The 22,085-nt window shown below is 40.0% G+C and overlaps 1 long non-coding RNA gene across 4 annotated transcripts; it reads left to right on the plus strand.

The window, feature by feature from the left end:
• Window positions 1–974: 974 nt before the first annotated feature.
• Window positions 975–7,604, plus strand: LOC146585508 (uncharacterized). Of its 4 annotated transcripts, none has more exons than XR_014897989.1 (6): window positions 975–1,128; window positions 1,746–1,938; window positions 2,540–2,592; window positions 3,891–4,042; window positions 5,503–5,711; window positions 6,767–7,604. It is a non-coding gene; the product is annotated as an uncharacterized LOC146585508 (long non-coding RNA). The 4 variants fall into 4 exon arrangements; XR_014897992.1 differs by having other exon boundaries at window positions 5,594–5,711; XR_014897990.1 differs by lacking the exon at window positions 2,540–2,592 and having other exon boundaries at window positions 1,746–2,105.
• The last annotated feature ends 14,481 nt before the right edge of the window (window positions 7,605–22,085 follow it).

Below are 22,085 nucleotides of genomic sequence, written 5' to 3' on the forward strand. Positions count from 1 at the left end.
GTTTTGTGGGCTGTGGTTTGACCAWGAAAAATATCATCAAAAGCGTAATTATTACTAATTTTTGCTTTTAATGATATGGTTGATTTTATTCCTTGTTAAAAGTTTGGGTTTGGCCAAAAAAAGACACTAACCGAAAAATAACTCTAAAATGGCCAAGCTTCCATGTCAACAAAATGAACTTTTCAAAATTTCTGTGGAAAAATTGCCAGTTTTATCCAGTTCTGGTACAAAAGGACAGATGAGTAAAATAGTCACTGGATGAGGATGTGCAAGCCCTGTTTCAATAAACTTTGGTTACTTGTTTTAAAGACAGAATTTTAAGTGAGGGATTGCATCTACTTGCAGACCTAATACTGGTGATAGAAAAGGAAAACCTTCAAAATGTAAGAAAAGGAAGATATCTGAATTGAGCACAAGTCCTGTTGTGCTCTGCTGCCTGTCTGTACACATCTGCGATCTGCACTKTAGAGGCAAAGGCTGCTATCACTGCTTGCCTTGAAGTGCCAAGAGTGTAGTGGAAAGTTGAGGTCGCTGTGAGTGATTCCTGATGCACATCCAGATGAAGAGCTTCAGGTTGGCTGTGGGTGCTTTCTTCTACTCTGGTAGGCAGCTCGAGGTCTGACTTGGCTAGGTCAAGGAATGTGATTCTTTAAGCAGTATCATCTGTAGACTTTTTGTCACCTGCAGAGTACAGATTTTTTTTTTTTTTTTAAAGCATCTGCATGGCTGTGCTTGGTATTGAATGTTCTGGTGCTGACCACTACCAACCCTATGTTTAGATGCATAAGCAGTGACTTTGAACAGAAGTATGTGCCTTATATACTTGGCTGAATCAAAAGCCGAGATAAATGTCRGACTAAGCCTGTACAAACAACGCCTATTTATAGATCAGTTGCCAGACTTTTGAACTGCTGATACGATTCCTTATAAAGGGATTGATATTTGCACAGCTTTATAATTAGAGACCAACTCCACAGAAGTACCAGGCATGAACCTTTATTGCTTTTAGGAGGAATTAGATGTTTGTAGATCTGATCTTCGGAATAGATCTGGAATATCCGCTATACAGGCTACTGCAGATATCAATCCTAGACGTTAATAAGAGAAGAGAATTTAAATTTGGAGGAGGTAAGAACTGATAAACATAGGATGGCATTCTGTCTAAAAATTGCATTCCTAAGAGAAGATGGAGAAAAAAATAATCAGCTTTTATAGAAACGATATTTGCCATAGAGAAATAAAGTATCTTGGTAAGTCAAATTTTTAGAGAACTTTGTATATACAACAGAAAATTGGAGAGATGGAACTAAAAAATCATGAAGTGTCACGATATGTGATAGATACAACATGATGACGTGAGATTAAAAATGTTACCTCAGCTGGAGCTAAGATTTCCTAGTCTGAACTGAATAGCCAGCATTGCCTAACTTACTATCATGGCATGCTAGTTTCCATCTGGAAAGCTGCAGTGGTGGCACTTTTTAAGAATTTCCTTCTAACAAGAAGCAATTTTGCAGTCTCAACTCCGGTGGGAATTATTAAAGTGAAACATTAGTTTACCTTTCCTTAAGTGATACACAATGCAAATTGAAAACAGCAGCTTAAGGAAACAATTATAACCAGCTTTTCCCATCCTTGAACAGGAAGTGTTAAGGGAAAAAAAAAGAGCCAACGCTAAATACTGTTAGTTTCAAGCTATTAAAGGAACAAAGCTCTACACCTTTCTATACCTTCCTTTATTTCAGGATTACCAGAATCAGCAGTTGCCAATAAAGATGCGCCTTGTATAGTATCCTTAATGTGAGGTCCATAAAAAGTGCAGAACAAGGAATTAATGTTAACTCTTACTGAAAACCTTTGTGAAGATGGTCAGTACTACCGAAGGGATAAACCAGTGCTGTTACCTGTGCTGCAGCTCAACCTTGCCTCATTCAAGGAGTAGGTTCTCTACTGAATTCAATGAGTAGTATACTATTCAAGAAGTATATGTTTGGGTGTGAGGAATAAACCTGGGCACTGTCAGCTTAAGAAAGATAGCTGCGACCTACYGGGATCAAGGCTGTTTATCACCTCCTGTTATCACTTGTGTCCTCCTGTATTCTGGGGTAAGGGACAAGATAAGGAACTTGGGTGCATTGGTATCCTATATTCTAGGAAAGATTTTTAACTGCTGCACTGATAATGCATGTCTTTATTTAGGATTGCATTTGTTTCAGACTGTTATTATTTAGGGTTGTGTTTGTGTTGGCTTTATTCAGGGCTACGTGCCAGATCCTCTTAACAGTCACTGACAGTTGAATTTATGAGACAGTTGTTTGCATATAATCATTTGATCTTTGAGCTTCCCTCTGTTTACTCTGACACTCGCTGTGTCCCCAGCTGGACATAAATTTGTGTTGAGAGGTAGTGTGGTAAGCACTGAAAACATGATAAAAGAGCTGGTAATAAAAATGTCTTTGGATTGAATTAGCATACAGCAGTTCCCTTTAAATTTTGTGAGAACAAAAGTATGTCTATAATTAAGATGTTCAATTTGCAGACCAAACTGTGAGACACAAYGGGCGAAGAGAACTGAGCTGAAGATTAACTGAAGTGAGTAGCTCAGAAATTCGCGTGAAGATGATTCCTTGGTTTTCTTTAACAAAAGAAAAGGAAGGATCAGGAACTTGGGAACCAAAATATTGTAGAAAAGGTCTCCAGATCTTTTTAAGTGAATAAAATTCCTGAAAAGGATTTGGGAAGTACAAAGCATGCCTTCAAACAATCCAAGAAGGGCTGAGTATTTAAGTTAAAATATACCTTGGAGGTAAGAATTACAAGTAGTCCAACTGAGTTAGACATTCAAAGGGAATTAAAACAACTAATGAAACATTGTTTTGCTCAGTAAATAAGGACAAGATAATGACAGTTTACATACTGTGTTAAAATAATGTGAAGGAGAAATAATATAAGGAAGTAATAGAGAAAGACAGTTGTGCTGAAAAAATATACAAGTGCATGAGTAAAGTTGTGAGAACAAAGTATCTCCCCATGAGCTAGAATTGCAGATAAGTTTATCACTGATAAAGAAATACAGTCTGTTGATTAGAAGAACTTTTAAGTATGACTTCTGACAGTCAAAAYTTGTAGGTGCTGATAGTGGAGAAAGTATGACTGAGGATGCTGTGGCAGCTTTGAGAAACAAGAAGCAAGTGATGAGGCTTGAAGAAGAGCTATGAGAAGTTGGAAGGGGGGGTGGAATTGGCCGCCACAGGTAGAAAATGAAGAAGACATTTGCAAGAGTGACAAGAGCACTGCTAAAACTGGCATAGAAAATAACAGAACAATAATGAATCGAATAGGCTAAAACTAACCTGTTGTTATTTTCTAGAATTTTCTAGCTGGACAAGGGTAAGAAGGAAAGGAAATGAGAGAAGAGGTCTCCTCATTTTTAAGAAACTACTGACTCTGAAAAATAGCTGAGAATTCAGGATCTCTAAAAAATCAAATAAAAGAAAATGAGGATATTGAGCTCCATAAAAGCAGCTCTTGATTAAAATCAGCTTTTCTCATTTCTCAATTTCCAGGAGAAAAATGGAGATATAAAATAGTTAACAAATGAGAACACAATATTTTACATTTTTGAAGTAGCTTAGAGGCTACAAGTAATGAAATGACAGAGGCATATCTATTCAGATTTGAATGGGTAGATATTGTTGCTTGTATGTGCACCCCCTCTGACTGAGAAGCTGCGTAATTGCACCAAGATCATATTGTACCTAAGCTAAAAAGCTCTGCTGGGACACAAGYTGCATGTTGAAAAGGTGGCATGTGGTTGGAAAGCTTCCCTCTGGCACTTGCATTTCRGAGTAACATCCACTGATGTTACAGAGTAACATCCACTGTTTTAGGTGGACYCCGAAACAAGCTGCTTTCACGACTTGAGTGGAAGAACGCCTAATTTTGGTGTCCCCTTGAGACARGCCAAGGCAAACATGCAGAAGAGCAGAGCGCTGCCAGGGAGGAATATTGGGTGGTGCCAAAGGGATTTGAGTACCTTCAGGTTTGTGAATGTTTTTCAGGGTTGGTGAATGTTTTTATGTTGGTAAAACTGTATTGACTAAGATCTGCTCTGGGGCTTCCCTCCTATTCAGCACAGGTAACCTTTAGTTCGCCACCTCGGTCGTACTTTGAGAGATGTACATAAACAACGGACCTTGGCCCAGAGAGCTTACAATCTGCTCGCTGCTGCTCCCTCTGTTTTCTTCACTGTTAGCTTCTCTGCTTTCTTCTATAACCAGCTGTTCCTCATTCCTAATTTTCTTTACTGTGCAACAGTTTTTCCTTCTGCTCCAGCGCTTCCTCTTTCCTGCATCGTGCATGTCCGTCAGGAACTGGCGTACGTCTCCGTATCAATCTGCTCTCTCTTCCTTCCCTTTCTCCTTGCTGTTTCCCTCTAATAGTCTAGTCAGATGTAAGCGGATGGTAGAAATCTTTAGGCTCCTTTGTCWGAAGCGCCTCAGTGTAGTTCTTCACTTTTCCTTTCTACCTGACAAGTACTTTCATTGCTTTGTCACCCCAGTCAGTGGGAGTACAAGAACTAACAGCAGCCTGGGATCGGTTTTGAAGCACGCACCAGATACCTTTCGCTGCACRCTCAGTGGTTTCTGTCACGACGCTCAGAGCAAACATCTACTGCAATGCAGCTGTCTGAGCTCTGCCTGAACTTGGTACTATTTTTGTTTGCAGTTCGATATGTTTTCTTAAATCTCTTTTTCTAGACTCAGATGCATGCTGGAAGCTGATAGCTATTCAGGGAAAAGCATAATCCTTAGCAGTTTCCTGCCTTGGTGAACACGCATATGCTTTTCTGTGCATCAACAGGCAGTTCAAATGGTGTTTGCTGGCTCAGTTTTGTATTAGCTTGGCCCAGCCCTGGATCCTTTTATTCKCTTTCATGTAAAGATGTTGTATGAATATTGCAAACGGTGAATTTGACAATTATGAATTAGTGCAGTCCCAGGTCAGATGATTAATGGTAACTGAACCTTTTGTACTCTGTTAGGATTATATTAGAATATTAGTATATCCAGGAACACTATCATGCAGTCAACACTATTCACTTGAGTGGTCCCGTTGTTGCCAAAACTAGCTGTTGATGTCCTAGAGACTGAACTCTTTGCTTATCCTTTTTACATCTTATTTCCTCTTCCCTTCTACAGTGCATTCCCACCTTGGTACAACAGCTTATCTCCATATCCTCAGGAGAAAAGCTACTGCTCTACTGTATTTTCAAAACTGAAATTTATTCTGTAATTAACTTCTAACTCTKTAGCTCATACAATGTATGAGACATCCAGTTCTCCATGTAAAATGGTCTGCTGAATTATAAATTGTTTAAAATATTTTTCTCTGGGAATCTATTTTATTTTATTGTTACATGWGTTAGAGAATAAATGGAATAAATGGAATGGAATACATTGTAATTTTACCAAGTATTGCAATATTCATATACCTTTTCAGATATATTCAAGGAATATTCATATACCTTTACCTTGTCTATGGGGTGTTAGATGGCTGTGGGTCTCCTCTCCCTCCCTCTTGCTCCCTACAGCAGCGTCTCATCTGCAGCTGATCAGATTTTGCTGGAAACTAAGACTTTACCCTAAGGACTTCACTTCAAGATGCAGTGCAAGGTCCTGGCACACTCGATCCTTTCCCTCCCCACTAAGGTATATTTTCTTCTATTTCCTTCACCAGTTCTTTTCTCAGCGTTTCTTTCATCCAGCCCCGTTAGGGGATCATCCATGCTCTCTGCTGGGTTTTGGCGTTGTGCTGGGGAGAGGGCACGCGTGTGTAGCTCGCGGAGCGTGTGGGTCCTCCTCAGTATTACACGGGCAGATGATCCTGCTGGCCGAGGTAAAGAAGCACAGGTGACGTGAAACAGCTTGCAGGTTTAAAGGGCTTATCTTCAAGGAGCGGAGGAGCCTGGAGAGGGAAGAGATGTTTCCACATTCTGTTTTTTGGGGGGATATTTTTGGAGAGGGCTGAATAAAACCGAAGGAGGCTGTTTCTCTAAAAGAGACCAACCCTGCATGATCTCCCAAACAGAGGCAAATGATCTTCTTGCGCTCCTATTAACAAAGTGGAATTGATCTGATGCAGACATCTGGCAATTTTTAATTTAAACAATTGTGCTGCTCCCTGAACTGACTGGCGGGAGGAGGCACGGAGAAAACATGCTGCTTCCACCCCATTTCTCCCCTGTCCGTTACAACAGGCCACGCAGGTGGCACTGTCCCACCTGWGAGGAGAAACTTTGGAGGAAGGGCAGGGGGAGCCTGGGCCAGGAGGCTCTGATAAGCCAAGTCTGTCATCAGAGAGACCCCGGCAGCACGCCTAGTAACTCCGAAGTAACGCCGCTGTGACGGTAGCGTGTCACCTCCCGCTGGAGCGCGGCTATTTCGATAGCTTCGGCTACGTTTGCAAAGCGCTGGTACCACAAAGAGCACAAACATCTTGTCTGTCTTTTTGTTTTTCCCTTAGTATTCACAGTTTGCTCTGGGCACTTGCAGCATTTAGGAAGAATATCAGTCTGATTTGTTGCCTGCAAGAGAGTCTAATTAAAACAAGAGAGCAGGATGGGACGTGATGACACACAGTGCAGCTGAGCTGCTCCCGGCGCTAAACATGGCAGCTGCGGTTTTCRTCATTTGCAAAGCTTCAGCCAACACGTCGGCCCACAGAGTTAAAATAAATGTCTAATTACGTTGCTTAATTATTTCAGTTCCAAATTCGTGGTGCAAAGCGTTGCAGAAGGTAGGAGCGAAGCGCTGCGGGAGCCACGAGCACGACTGCGGCCTGCCAAGGAGCCAGAAATCCTTTTCCCGGTGAGGGCCCTCGCGCCGCCGGCCCCGCGCCGAGGCCGAGGCTGAGGCCGTGACCGGGGGTGCGCGCGGCCGAGGCGCGCTGCGAGCCCTCTCCCCTCTCACTGCTGTTTCACGATCGTTCACCCACRTCACCGTTACAAACAGCGTTGGGAATGAGGTGACTTCACACACGGTTGGTTCCCGCTGATCGTGAACGTCTATTTCAGTGTTGACACGTGACCACTTTAACGTGTTACCCTTCTGAATTATCCGGCATTCTTCAAGTAGCTCAATAAAAAAGGAACATTGAAAACGTTGTCAAAAAAGTAGGAAAAATGTCTTTATGGAAAATATTTCTTGTTTTCAAGTAAGTATACTTTTCCTCTCTTTTCCTGATGCTGAAGAGCTTCATTTCCTCAGTCAGGGAAAYGGTACAACATGAGTGAAGATTACTGAAATAGTCAGAATGCCTCACTTAGTATGTATTAGCCTGTATGGCGAAAGGGACATGTCTGAACTGTTCGGGGAGTAATTACAGTTAACAATTTGCAGTCATCAAAATCATGATTAGTRTACAAAGAAATTGTGACTGTAAATGATACGTTTGATGAACTTTCTTGACAACGTGCATTTGTTTTCCTACAAACTGGATTTTGTATTTCTCTTGTCTCTGCCAAAACCTCCATTACAAAGTAGAAGTAATAAGAAGGGAAAATGAAACCTGAAGTACCAAGAACCCAGGCCTATGCAGAATACAAAGCTTTTTTTTTTTTTTTTTTTTTTTTTAATGATGCACACTTTGCACTCCCAAGGGCTTTACTATAATAACAGTCATTAATTTTTGAGATGAGAAACTGGCTGAAGGGGAAGAAGAATCATCCCAGAGTTTAGTGTCAGTTTGATGGTGGCCTCTCTTTAGCTGAGGTGATATTGGTGGCTATAAGCACTGACAGCACACCATAGTCAACTGAAAGCTGACTGATTTCTTTATGCTTCCCAATATTTCTTACTATTGAWGGCTTAGACTTTCCCACTGTCCACTGTAGACTGGAAGGGCAAGAGGCAGCATGAGGCTGCTGTAATGGGATGCTGTGTTATGATGCATAACTGAAAGGCTAAGTGATGTTCACCCAGTTGCAGCTCATCGCTCTGCTCCATGCAGGCACATTGYGTATCAGATACGATGAGCGTAAGGGCGCTAGGCCTGACCTCTTCTTCTGTCACAGGGCCTGGAAAGGTAACTGCTGTCTCTAAGGCAGCCCCCTGCTTTCACCCTCTTAGGGAGAAGGAGGGCTACAAGGGAGAGAGAAGACTACGGTAGAGGACTGCAGTAAAGCTCACACCGTTGTTGAAGTAACCTCATGTAACCTCAAGWAACCTTCATCTAAACCTGTGTCACCATAAAATTTTTAAGCCGAATGTTATTATGTTCTGGATTTTTGAACGTCTTGTTAATCTGTGAGTATATATACACGTATGTGTTTTTCAGTTCTAGAGGAGCGCAACTTTTGAAAGCATAGGGCATCATTCAAGCATCGCTACAGTAAAAGGGTGACATTTTCAAGGCGAGTGCAGAATTAAGCTAGCAAAAGGGACAATAAAAGCTGTTACCATAAGGACAGCTTTTCTCTGCACCAAAACTCACACTTGAAAATGGTGTGGGTTATTTTTCTTTTAGAAGAGGCTGTAGAAAAATAGGAAGGGAGAAAAGAAAAAAATCTGAATGCAGTGTGTGCAGACTCCTTTTATACCAGGGTAATTAATATCTGTTGCCCTTAATACAGCTTTTATGCTGTCAAAAAAAAAAAAAAAAAACTCCCTCTCTCCTACTTTATACTCAGGAATTTAAAAAGCAGGAGTGGAGAATTTTGAGTTCTTGTAAGATCTTTTTCTTCAGACTGTCCTCAGAAGAGTTTGGAATTTCAGTCAAATCTTAAGAATATCCCCATCCCACATTGTTTTTAAAACTCCCTTCTTGGTAACAGCCTCTGGCTCTCTGGAGTCAGCGTGCTCTGCAGGCGCTGAGGCTCTTTCCAGTTTAAGTGTATTTCTGCACAGCTAAATCAGGCGCTCTGCAAATGAAATGCTCAGCTGAAAAACAGCCCAGTTACCTGCAAAGCACTGATAAACCAGGCAGGAGACTGCCACTGGTGGATGCAATATTTCTCTTTGAAGCAGGTTGCCCTCTTCCATGGGAAATTGCCACAGACCTCCTATCATCTAGCTGCTCTATGCATTGGTGTCAAAGAGGTGGTTGGGCCACTTTCAGCTGTAACTTTCGGCTTGGTATATTCACATGAGAGCGGCTTCCACTATTTCTGGCATAGGCTTCTGAGCTAAACTAAAGCAGTTTGGCAACACTAGCAGGGCAGCTGTGAGCCATGCAACATGACACAGAGAAGGCTGGATAACTTCACAGGGGGTGGACTCCAGTACCTCCTTGGATCCAGATGTAAGAGGGACTTACTTGCCTAGAAATTAGGCTTCGCAGCACTTTGATTGACCCCAGAATCCAGGAAGCCCACTTAAAGAAAGAAACTCTCTTGGATAAAGAATAGCTTGAGTATAGCAGCAGACTTTAGAAATGTCACTATCTTGCTATTTTGCAATCTTATTTTAATGGTAGCCAGGCTTAAATGTATGAAATTGCAARATCTTGTACAAAAATAGAGTATAATTAGTGATACTCACTAAAAAAWTCATAAGCAAACTGCTGAGTAGAATTCCATCTAAATATTTTTCAATTTAATTTGTCTAGAAATAGATACCGTTGTGTATTTCTACCTTATATAAGAATATTTTTCGTTCTTCAGTACTCAAGTAAAACCATGACTGTCGTTCACAGTATAGTTCTGAACTGTCTAGCAAAAGTTTTCCCTCTCAAGCTTTAGAACCCTTAGAATTATGAATGAACTCTCTGAAATCATATATGACTTCTCTAGAATACCTGACTTTATGAATTCCTTGTAGTTTATGTTTCTTCAAGGTATTTGTTATTTAAAACATGACTTGTCCTTTTTTTTATCTAGAAGCTTGAATTGCATGTTACAGTAGGAATAACACACTCCAGGTAATTCATTTCCAGTTGAGCTTCGCTCTGCTTGAGTGCTTAGAAAGCCATTTAGCTTTCTGTCTTGTACCTTTTAATATCCCCTGCAGTGTGCAATAACTATTCAAGAAATTCACTGCTTGTCATGGCCTATTGCTTTGATTTAAAAAGCTAAATTTGGAGACTCTGAATACTCTCATTTCAGTTTTTCCAATGTAAAGCTGTTCTACCATGGGAAATTGACAATGAGATTCACCATCCCTGAAAAAATCAGCATTAATATATTGGGAAAAGAAAAGAAAAATACTTGGGTTGCGTCACACTTGGTGAAAGGTAGTGCAGATATAAATTTGATACTTGCTAAGGCTTCTGAAAAATCAAACCTGTCTTAAGGCAATCTCTGCTGCCGGAGATTGAATGCCCCCCAGAGACCCTAAGGTAATGCTGATCAAACTGGCAGACTGGCATGGGACACYCCAGCACCAGGTGGAGGTACCAGCGCAGGAGGGGGCTGCAGGGATGGCAGCAGAGCAGAGTGCCTGTGGCAATGCAGGTRCTGCTTGTGCTTCCTCCACTAGCTCCTCTGGAACCGCTTGGAGTGGCTGGCCTGCACTGTGTGGTGTTTCTGGCTCCTAGGGTAGCTTTTGTGGAGACATGGCCTATGGCAGTGACGTAAACACCCTTACAGCGAGTCAGGAACATCCGAAGTCTCATCACAGCATTTTGTCTCCAGTACAGCCCCTAAATCCCTGTTTGCTTGACTAGACGAGCTCATGTGTACCTGAAATGCTGCAGGGAATGACAGCCAGCAAAGTGTGACAAAGGGTCTCATGCCTGTCCAGCAGAAGTCCCATTTCTTGTCTCTATCTAAGCCTTTGTCTCACATGGCATTGGAAAGGAAAATACTTCAGTCACAAGCTAATCCATGTCACAGAGGTGATTGATAAGAAAGCACATGACATCCAAGGGTGGACACAGTTGGTATGTAAAGAGCGGTAGGCAAGTGAGTAAGAGTTTCTCCTGCCAGCACTGTGAACCAACTCTAAATTACACAGATCAGTGAGATGCTGAGGCTGGATTATCACATCTGTGCCTCTGCGTGGGTTATCACTGTGTAATCTKGGCAGCTTCCAATTCTTTTGAAGGGGAATTTCCCTCACATCAACCTCCATGTAGGCATAAGTTTACATACAAAAAGTAGAATATGGGCATTTTTAGGGAACCCCTAGTGGGATATGCTCAGGTCCCTTGTCACGAAATGATACTGGCCTGTTTCCGGGAAAAGACGTTACTTTTCATATAAAGGTTTAACCACTCCATTAAGATGGGGGGTATTTAAGTTAGATATTTTCGGCAGTCTGAAGGGGTTCAAATCTCCCCTCTCCTGAGGGAATGCCCTCCAGTGCCACAGAGCGTCAGGCAACCTTCCACTTTTGCTAATGCCGTGCCATTGTGCAGACACAAATTAAAGGTTTACGGATGCCAGAGCAGAAAGGAGGAGTGGCTTGGCTTTTGATATATTTACTTTGTATTTTACAAAGTAGAAGTGAACTGGCTCTATCCAGACTTCAGACTGGCTGAATGTGAGCCAGCTCTAAGCCAAAGCTATGTAGCTCCAGACAGCACAGAGCTAACCTGAAGCTRATAAGTATGCTGAATGGTGGGATGCAGGAGACTGGGCTCAGCGCCACTCTAATGCAGCTAGACAGTGGTGAGCCAGCTCCTGGAGAAGCCTGGCATGCTGCAATAAGGGTCCTCAGCTTGGAGGTGTCAGGAGAAGGCCTTGGGTTCCCATCAGCARCTTCTAGCTTATTTCTGGGTTTCTATCCATTCTCATTCATCTAACTGAGTTTGAATTGACCATAGTGTGACCAAAGCAATGCTGTGCCAATAAGCAATTTAGGCTACACTTTTGCTACTCACTACAGGGCCTTGGAGTATTTATAACCTTGTAACTTCATTACTTATCTCCAAGCCACCTCATATGCTGTACATTGGCTGCAGGAGAAAGCAAAATGAGTTTTGCTCATTGTCTAACCCGAATTCTTTAAAATAAAACTGTTGCAGAATCAAACTCAAAAGTCTTTTCACTCAGAGGGTGGTCATATAGTATATCATCCCATTTATCTTTCRTAATCTGTTAAGCACATAAAGCTGTTACACATTTAGTAGACATTTTCATTTGCAGAATTTTTCTTTAAGAATTATGCATTTTTTTTGTAAAATAGCAGAAATCCTAACATGTATAAGATTAATATGTGCTTTTCTTTGCAAACAGTTTAAGCATTAGCATTCCATAAAYAGCTCAATTTTCTCTTCGAGTTGATAAGTAGTCAAACACTTCCACTAAGGACATTTTTACTTTATCGTCCAGAATGTGAACAAATTTAAATTTACTGGCAATTATTTGTGGTGAATGGAAGTTAAATATATGAATGTTTAAACTAATTTAGTTTGGTTAATCTGATCTTCAGTCMTACTAAGTGATTGCTTGAACATCCATCAAGAAAAAAGGCTTATGACACTGTATATATTGCTATGATACACTACTTTATGCTGAGCCAGCATAATCCAYGAAGAATCATGAAGCTATTCCAGTCTCTGAACTCAGGAATTTTAGAATGCTTTTTATTYGCATTAAGGAACTCTAAGAAATATGTAAATGCATATTCAACACCACTTTGGTGTTCCTCTGTWTGCAGCAGCTGAAATGTCATCATGTGACCAGGTCTCCTCAAAAATCGTATCTGCTTTCCGACACATGCATTCTCCATGAGGTTTCATCTAATCTATGTTAGTTATGTAGACTAAAAGCTCTGGATTTATACAACTATTGAAACCATCTTCTGATTGCCAATTTATCTGTTGATGCTTCTTTTTTATTCTGATGCCGGATTAATGTAGCAATGCCCAGGAACTGTTTCTGCAGTTCCAAGAAAGTTCTTTATGAAACCAAATGTTARAGTTTAAAAAGCAACAGTGGCTAATAGTGGACTGTCTAGCAGCTGGTATTCTAGGCATGCCACAGATAAGTGCAAATAAAGCAGTGCAAATGATTATTTGTACCACTCTTGGAACCTCTCTTGGAGCAGAATGTATTGTGCAGGTTGCCCAAACACAAAGCTTCTTTCTCTATAGCCGTATTAACTGGATAAAGAGATGCAGTTTGGGTGATCCAACTAATTGAATAACTTTTCATAGCTTTAATAAGCAGATTAAAATAAGTGATTGCCTTTCCTGGTTCTGATAAATTCTTAAATGCATTAAGTAGTGTGAGACGTAAGAAGAGGTTGGGTAGCACCTCAGTATGACACRCTGGTCAGACGTCACAAACTCATTTTGGTCACCCACACTAGGTGCTTACAGTAGGGGACAGAGGGAAATAATTCAGACTTGCCTTGGGCAGATGTAAATGGTATAAAATACTACCAGTGGAATGCCAGGTGTCCATACATTTCTTATTCCAGAGGAGTAATACCCTAAGCTCCTTTTAATTTGTTTACGTGTGGGGAAAGTATACTCTGCTAAACAAACTTTAAATAAAAATCTATTCTCCTATATACTTACTTGATAAATATATATATATATATTTGTATTGGAATTATGATATTACCAGGAAATTGGTCATTTTTTGCCTCTATGACTCTAGGCTAATTAAGGTGAAGCAAAGAAGCTGTAATGGGTCAGCAGTTTTAGGGTTCATTCTGAAACTGTATTTTTCTAAATCTCAAATCTCTTTTTAATACCATTTGGCAGTGCCAAATTCACATGTTTTTAAAATTCATGTGTTTTAGTTTAATTTAAATACATAGGCATGTTATATCGCTCAGACAGATGCAAGGCTAATCTTGATGGATGGATGTAGATCCAAGTGCTTAGCTATTTTTTTTCTGTAAGTTTTGCTGATGTTCCTCCATTTTGAGCACTTGGCTTTCTTCCTGAGATACCATTCATGGCTTCCTGAAAACCTGGATGAGATGAGCCAAGGTTCTGTTTCTGAGGATCAAGACCTGATCTAGTGAGACAAACACATGAGCAATCTAGAAAATCCATGCTCCAGCAGCCTAATCCAGGAGAGCTCCAAAAATTATGCAGCCCCTATACTTAGGTCACAAAATTTTCCATAATTTATGCTTATGGGGGAATTCAGAGGCCTCCTTGTTTAAACAATAGCTACCACATTGATCCAAGCTTCACTKTAATCTACAGATGAGATAGAGCAGAGTCTAAACTCTGCCCCAGTTGCTGGAGCTGACTAGGCAATTAGTTTATACCCTTCAGTTCAGGAAATAATGATTTTCTTTTTGAAAAAGTAATTTAATTTGTCTAAGATATCCAGTTTTTAAGAAAGGCTCACAATTGGAAGGTGACAAAATTTCCATCTAAGATATTCTTTCTCTTAGGGCAGTGAAACTCTTCTCTTTAGAGTCAAGTCTCTCTGAGATGCCTAGATGCAAATGTTATTTGTCTTAGGATAAACCACCAGAAAATTCACTTTCCACCTATTTTTGAAGAGCAAGATAGCAAACGCCTAGTCTATCAGTCTCATCAGGYTGCTCCAGCATAAAAAATGATGTGAAGTGAGGATACCTGTATTCACTCAGACTGATCATATGACAGTTCTTATTGTCAGGAAATAGCTTAGTCACTGTCCCTCCAAAGACTGCTAACGGAAAGGAAAATGACTTCTTTAATTACCATTTAAGTAAAAGGACTCTTTTAACAAATTAATTAAATTTAAAAGACTGTTTGGAGAGTTGGTAGACTTCATATAAAAGATAAGCATGTTTGCACATGTTTGAAACAGAACTTTATCTGACATTAAACTCTAATGAAAGTGAAAGACTAGATAAAAAAAAGACCGATGAAAGAAAAAGTAAGCTTTAAAGATGCTGTAAAAATTTGCTGCTATAAAAGTAAAAGCATTTCAAAATAGACTGTATGTATGAAGCCAACTATGTATTCACAAGCTGAGGCAGAACTAAGAGCACTGTGTGAAGGTGCTGAGTCAGTAAAGGAACAGCAGCATCTGATTTCAAATCCAGCCAGACAAGCAAGAGCTTTGTATTTTCTTTTTTCCTTGTTTTTGTTGTTTTTTTTTCTTTTCAGTTGAAAGAGCAGAGGTGTCAAGTCATCTTTGTTTTACTAGCAGCTTCTTAACTGCTCCTGCCTCAGCTTTATAATATTGAGCACAGCCTCTTGCTGTAGGCCAGAGCCAAAAATAAAGGGCATGAGAAGCTACAATATAGCTTGAATAATTGCTTAGTTTATCACTGTCTTGCAATATATTGACATTATAGAAACAAGATGTCACAGAACACACAGGTGGAAATAACCTGAAGAASAATAAAATACTGATAAGCTAAGTTACTGCTACTACTGGCATTGTAGACCCCCCTTTCCAAACCTATGTGTAAGTTAATGTAAGTTTTAAATGCAAATTCTTTCTCATTTAATTATTTTTTTCCTTTCTATGAGGAGGGGCATGATGAGGAAGGAAAAGTTAACTGATACGGTGCAGTTTAATGAAATTTTGCTAATATATTGTTGAAGCCTTTTTTGGCAGAGTAGATGCTTCAGTGAATATTAGGCCAATACTAGTGAGGATTTCAGCTCTGAWTACAAAACCGAATTCTTTATCTCGTATTTCTCATTTGGAAAATGGCAACTATATTCAATTGTGCAATGTGGTAYCAGGACCAGTCCCATTTTTATAATAGTATCTAACTGATTACAGGAGTGGAGATGCTCTTCCGCTCCTGTTTCCCCTTCATCCTGGTTTTGGAAATGGCAGTTATGTTGGGAGACTGGGAACTCACCTGAATCCTGTGCTTGCTCACGGTCAGCCCTGTTTGACTGCAGGGTAGTGATTCAGTAGCCTGCACATCAGTGCCTTGAAACACTTCAGATGTTTTGAACCTCCTCCTTGGCCTCCAAGTTGCCTCTTCTCAGGAATAAAGGGACTGGCCAGTAAATCCTGTGTCACATCTGTGGGTCGTGTGCAGAAGTCTTGGGTACTGTGGGTCATGTCAAGTGGCATTTGACATGAGGGCTTTGCTCAGGCCCTTGAACTGCTCCACTGGTGCCAGAAGGTGTGTGCAATGAGCCTGCCTGAGCAGCAGCAGCGGGCACTGCTGGGCACTTGTCGGCCGCCCTGTTGATTCAGACTGTTGTCTGAACCGATGATGTCTGTGATCGTGATGTCATCATGACTGATTCATTTTTCTATATTTATCTGTAGCTGCCCAAACTCTTTACTGTCACTGCTCTCCTTTAATGAATATATTGCCTTGGAGAAAGTCACTTTATCTCATGAGTCTTGGTTTTATTTACCCTTTAGCTTTGAAATCTCTAGTCCACAAATGATACTTAATTGAGAAGAAGCATCAGATGCCTTTTTGCAAATCTGTCCTGGTGGCCACTTGTAGCATGGCTGCTGCTCTGCACCACGATGACCCTGGAGGGTGCTGGCTGTGCTTGYTTCCCTCAGTGTGTGGACACTCGATTCTTTACTGTTTGCAAAGCARGTGAAGATCCTCAAAGGGTATTTTTTTAGCAAAGTCCCCATTCACTCTGCTTTATAAGTAGCATTTTATTGCTTACATATTTTAGTTGGTTTGTTATTTCAATCCAAATACGAAGTATTTCATTTCAACAAGTTGCTTTCTGATGACTTTTGCTGAGATAATTGTCTCATTTTTCTGGCATTGATGAGGTTATATTTCAAATAGAACAGGTTTATCAGTGCTGTATGACTTCTTGATGAACTGTCCTTCCTCAAGACAACRTGCACCCCCAGCCAGCGTGTTTGGAAATAAGATCAGAAGAATTGCCTGTGTTTCATGGGGATGGCTTAGTTGAAGCAAAGTCTGCTCTTTATTGCCACTGTGGAGGATGTTCCAGGGCAGAATCCATTCCCACTTTCTCCACATCAACCAGAATTTGCTTATGAGGAAACACATGGGAGAAAAGGGGAGCTGTGGCTTGATCCTCCAGTGCTTTGTACCTCGTTAGCATCCACAAGGAGAATTTGCAGATGTGGAAGGCACCTGATTTTCAGAAGTTGCTTTTGTTACGAGCTAACCATGAGGCTGCCAGGCTTTGTTAACTGCGCTGTGGCTGAAGGCACCATCCCCGGAGACAGGAGAGGCACCGAACAGYGGGAACTGCCGTCCTTGGCCGCCCAGACCTCGAACCCTGTGGCAGGGGAATGGGAATGCTGATGTTTTAAGTGGGTGAATTTAGCTGTGCTGATTAGCTGTGATAAAGCAGGGCAGTAAAGCAGGGAAAAAAGATGTGCTTGTGTTTCTGATTTGTGTTAATCTGCTAGTAAATGGGGGTACTTAAGGTGTGAGCACTTTTTGCTGTCCCTGGCAACCTGCCGTGGTATGCTGCTGTGTGTTTGCTGGCCCTGTGATTAATACGCCACCACTCGAYTTGGTACCATTTAATGTTCATCCTGATAACGAGAGATACAGGACAACTGGGAATTAAATGCATTATCTGCAAACCCAGTAACCCACTTTTTGTTTTAAGTAGAGCAGAAGTGTTTTAAAAAAATATAATTTGTTCATTCTCCTTGCAGAAGAATGTGTCAGGAGGAAATGGTTATGCTGTGTGCAATATTTTAAAAAGAGAAAGCTAATGTGATATGACAAATTCTATGTAAAACTGGAATGATTAAATAATTGATCTTCTAGAGATTATTTTAATTGTTTCTTTTTGTCTTTCGTATGCAAATGGACAACTGCAGGTCCTATAAACTCTGTTTTGCAGCTCAGAGAGGAACTTATTAGCTGCCTTGTTAATAGTCCTCTGCAAAATGTCATCTTCCCAATGTAGGCAATCATCATTATAAGCAGAGTCTAGCAAGACAATTTTATTATCACAGTTCAAACTTCAGATTCTTGCATACTTGGAATTCAGAGAAACACGTACAATATAGGTCTTGCTGGGGAAACAAATATATTTTTAGTTCACTAGAATTCCCTTCTAATTCACTAATTTTCACTGGAACGCCTGGCCTATGATAGGATGATGCCACCTACCATACTGGCATGTTCTCTACCTATCTCATTTTGTATGGAATGCAATTACTAATATTTTAAGTAATTCCCAGTAGTTATCAGCAAGGGACTTTGATCAAGAGAGAGAATATTTAAAGACATCAACATTTTTATAAATTAATGGTGCTAACATTTTTTAAAAAAACCCCTCTATATATATTTGTGCTTATCCAACTGTTGAACATTCTTTGGTTAATGTGTGTGTATTACACTCTAGTCTAAAAAGCTCTTTCTTCCTATTTTGCCAACTTGCTAAAACGAAAGATCTTAGTTAACAAGGGAAAATAGTCTTTTAAGAGAATATTTCTACAGGAGCTAAGTGTTGCCTTCAGACTCTTTCTGTTTGTATTATTTCTTGTCTGCTACTTTCTTCACTCTTTTTGTTGTGTAAGTAGACCATTTACAACTGAAACAACTGGGGGAAAAAATATGGTCTAACAGTAGTATCTCCCCAACTCAGCTATTATCCACATTTTTCCTTTAGCGTATATATCTTAATTGTCAATCCAAGATAGAGTACTCAGCACTTAGACTGTAGACCTCTGAATTGCACTAACTATTCTGAAATTTACATTCAAAAATGGTACAATATGTATGTTAGATATGCATGATATTAAGATTGCATTTTTAAAAAAGAATTTCAACCTCCTTAGGTTGAAATTTAAGGAAAAGGGAAGCTATTTTGTCTGTGTCCTGTCCTGAAACGCTGTTTTGTGATGCTGTACCCAAAGGATGTCAACATTTTCACAGATTACAGTGACTTTCTGTAGTGATGCTTCAGTGAAATCTCTTAGGTTTTATGGTGGCATTTCTTATGTCCAAGAACTAACATGCTAAATTTAAAATTATTTGTCCAAGTAATAAAGGATTTGCAGAGTGAAGTGAGAAACCTTGATTAAACTGGTAACCATACCTTCCTTAGTTTGAATCTAAAATAATAAAACTCTTCTTTTTTTGTTTGCTCAGAGTTTCAATAAAAAGGTAGCTCCATGAAGAGTGTAAYCAATGAAACCCAATATCTTGTGGATTTGTGTCTTGCGTCTGGATTTTCTAGTGCTTATGGAGTGAAATCACAGCACAGCTGTTGCATCCGCACTAGTCCTATCTTCCTTCTCTCTCTGGCCACGCATATTTATAAAATTTGTTGTCTTTAAGAAAATATTAAAAAATCCTAAGATAAATTTAAGAACATAAAGACATTAAAATATTTTAAGATGATAAAAATACGATATATCTTAATATCTTTAAGGTATAYAAGACTAAATATCTTCAAGTCTATACCTCCCTGTCAAATCTGTCTGATAGTGGGCAAAGGGTTCAAAAGTAAAGAGTAAGAGGAGGGGTACACACAGRTGCAGACAAACATGTATATACTCACATACATACTTGACTCCTTGGTGAATTTAAACCTTATTTCCTAGAGAAAAGACCAAATATTGGGAAACTTCAGCTTGTTAGTTAAATTAAGAAACATCTGTGACTAAGCTTAATATATAGCCCAATTTCTTCAATGCTAAGCCTGGCTATAAGTCCATTTGAAAAGGCTGAAAGTTGTAGGTTACAGAAGTAATAGATGTACACGAGGTTCTGAGGGCGTTCAAATGTATTTGCAATTCTTGGTTACTTTTCAGCCTCGGCGTGTGCTCAGTAAAATGTGCAGCCAGATGAGTAATTGCCAAATGCCACTGAAGTTCATAATTTGTAATGCAGAATGCTCAGAACTGCAAAGTCATCTTACTGCCTTTGCTTAGTRATGTTAAACAATCAGTAGCTGATTATTCTAATACATTTATTATTTTTCAGGTGACTCCCATCCGTGACTTAAGGATGYTCTGATAATAAAGCCCTTTTAGAAATGTGGTTGCTGCTATCTCTAGATTTGATTTGAAAGAAATTACTTTAAGACATAATATCATGTAGTTATTGTTTGAGATCGGGGCACCTAATCATATGAATCACTTTTCCTCATTTTGTTAGATCCAGTGAGGTCTTTGTGCAAAGGGATAGAAACTGCTCTCAGGATATCCAACTAGCTGGTCATGTGGGAATGAGTATGAGATGGAGGCCCTCTAAGGGAGTGGATATTTTAAAAGTAGGCAAAAAGGGCATGTGATAGAGAACTCTTCCAGCTTTTGGGGGAATGTCCTACTCATGAAAGAGAGAAATAAAAGGTACTGTAGATGCTAGATAGCGCTACGTTTCTCTTGTTGGTCCTTGCATAAAAGAGCACTTGCTGAGTTCCCTGAGGTATCGCTGTCTACCTGCCAGCAGGTAAGACTTTGATGGGCCACTGCCTGTTTTCAGAGCCCAGCTGGGAGTGAGATGGAAAATACAGCTATGAAGAATAGTGTAGTATCAGTATTTGGGCAGTTTCATACATGCTYATTGATGGGAATACATCATGCCAGTGAGACTTTACTGGCAGGTGCTATTCAGCTACCAAAGCCTGGAATAGGCCATATTTGAATATACTTGGGTGTCCTCATGGACTTCCAGTTGCTCTTCAGAAAGTATAGATGTCTCCTATAAACCCTGTGCCAACTCTTTGAGCCCCATGCAGTTGTCCCAGCTTTATCCTAGGGTGTCTAGAAGGCYACTTGACACTTAGGTTTATGAACCTAAATCTTTTCCTTGTTGCCTAAGGATCTAGATAGATCTATGGAGCTAGATAACTAAGGCAGCTAGCAGACATTTTAAGGTGCATAGTAGCCCAGCTGTTGCATGGAAGTGCTTAAATCCTTTCCTGGATTTAGGTCACAATTCATCTCTTCCTAGTATAAGGCATAATTTCAGAGGGAACAAAAGCTACCACGTGTATATAGAGAGGCTGTGGGTGTCTTTAATCTTAGAAACTACCAATTTTCTGAGCCTTATGGCAAGCTGTTCACTAAATAGTTGCAAATTGGAGTTCCTTTCTCCCCATGGTATTTAATTCAATGACCAGCAGCGAAAGAAATGCAAGATATTGACTCACTTGTCGGCTTTTTAGGGTTCCTCRTAGCTGGTGAGGTGGAAAGTGTTATTCACTGCCATGGCAGGGGTGGTTCCTGCCCATTATTAACCTCAGCACTTCTGTGAAAAACCAATTTGTTTTCCCCAAGATCTGAGATTAGTTAGTCAGGGAGTCTTTTGCCCTGCAAGGTTAATATTGATATCTTTCTGCCTTCCCTTGGGGAAGAAGTACTGCTTAGCATGGGTGAAGAGGTGAACATGGGTAACATGGTTGTCTTGGGGAAGGAAGRAAGAGATTCCTCATTAAAGCGCCAGGAAAGCAGATGGTAACTATAGTACYGACAGCATATATAAACCTCTACCACTTCATTGTAACCCACTTGATTACAGGGAAAATTTGAATTTAYCCCTACTTATTTGTTCATCTCTTCCTCTCACTAAGCAGTCTCTCATCATAAACATTGGTCAGATATTCTTGCGATTAGCAGATAGTTGGGTAACTCTGCTGAATACGTGCCACATCTTCAGCCAGTGCAGCAGGGAAAGGCCCAAGTCTCTCGGTTAAAGTCATACAACTGTGCTAAATCAGTCAGAAGTTATTATTCGTAGTTTAGTTAAAACAAGCCTTTTATGCCTGATTCATTTAGTGCATCTAGGAATCGTGTTTTGCCTCTTTAGATTCATGAAAAAAGTACAATAACARAGCTGAAACTTCATGACAGTTAAATGATTAATTATTTTTTTCTTCGTGACTAGAGCAAAAGAAATATTTTAATGACTCAAGAACCGTGTTAACATTCAAGAACACTTATATTTGTATATTTCCATTCACTGAAGTATTATATGTTTTATTTCAGATGCTTCTTTTTGATAGAATACCAATAATAATTAAAATTTGAGTGAATTAAATGTGTCTGAGAAATACTGTCCCTCTATCAGAATCAGTTTCTGATCTCTCTCAGGTCAGCAATGCCATTAACCTGTTCCACTGCTCTCACTTCATACCTAGGCAACTGCATTAATGCATGATGTTACTCAGCTACTTGGGATGAAATGACTTAATGTTTAACCAATTGATATGATCAAGCATAAAATTTGAAAGACAAATTACTGACAAAYGTTCTGCCTTCTAAGAAGGTCATATTGAGGCTTACAGTATTCATAATCCTC

Source organism: Rhea americana, unplaced genomic scaffold (genome assembly GCF_003343005.1).
Source record: "Rhea americana isolate MKP2758 unplaced genomic scaffold, rheAme1 scaffold_8, whole genome shotgun sequence".
Taxonomy (NCBI): domain Eukaryota; kingdom Metazoa; phylum Chordata; class Aves; order Rheiformes; family Rheidae; genus Rhea; species Rhea americana.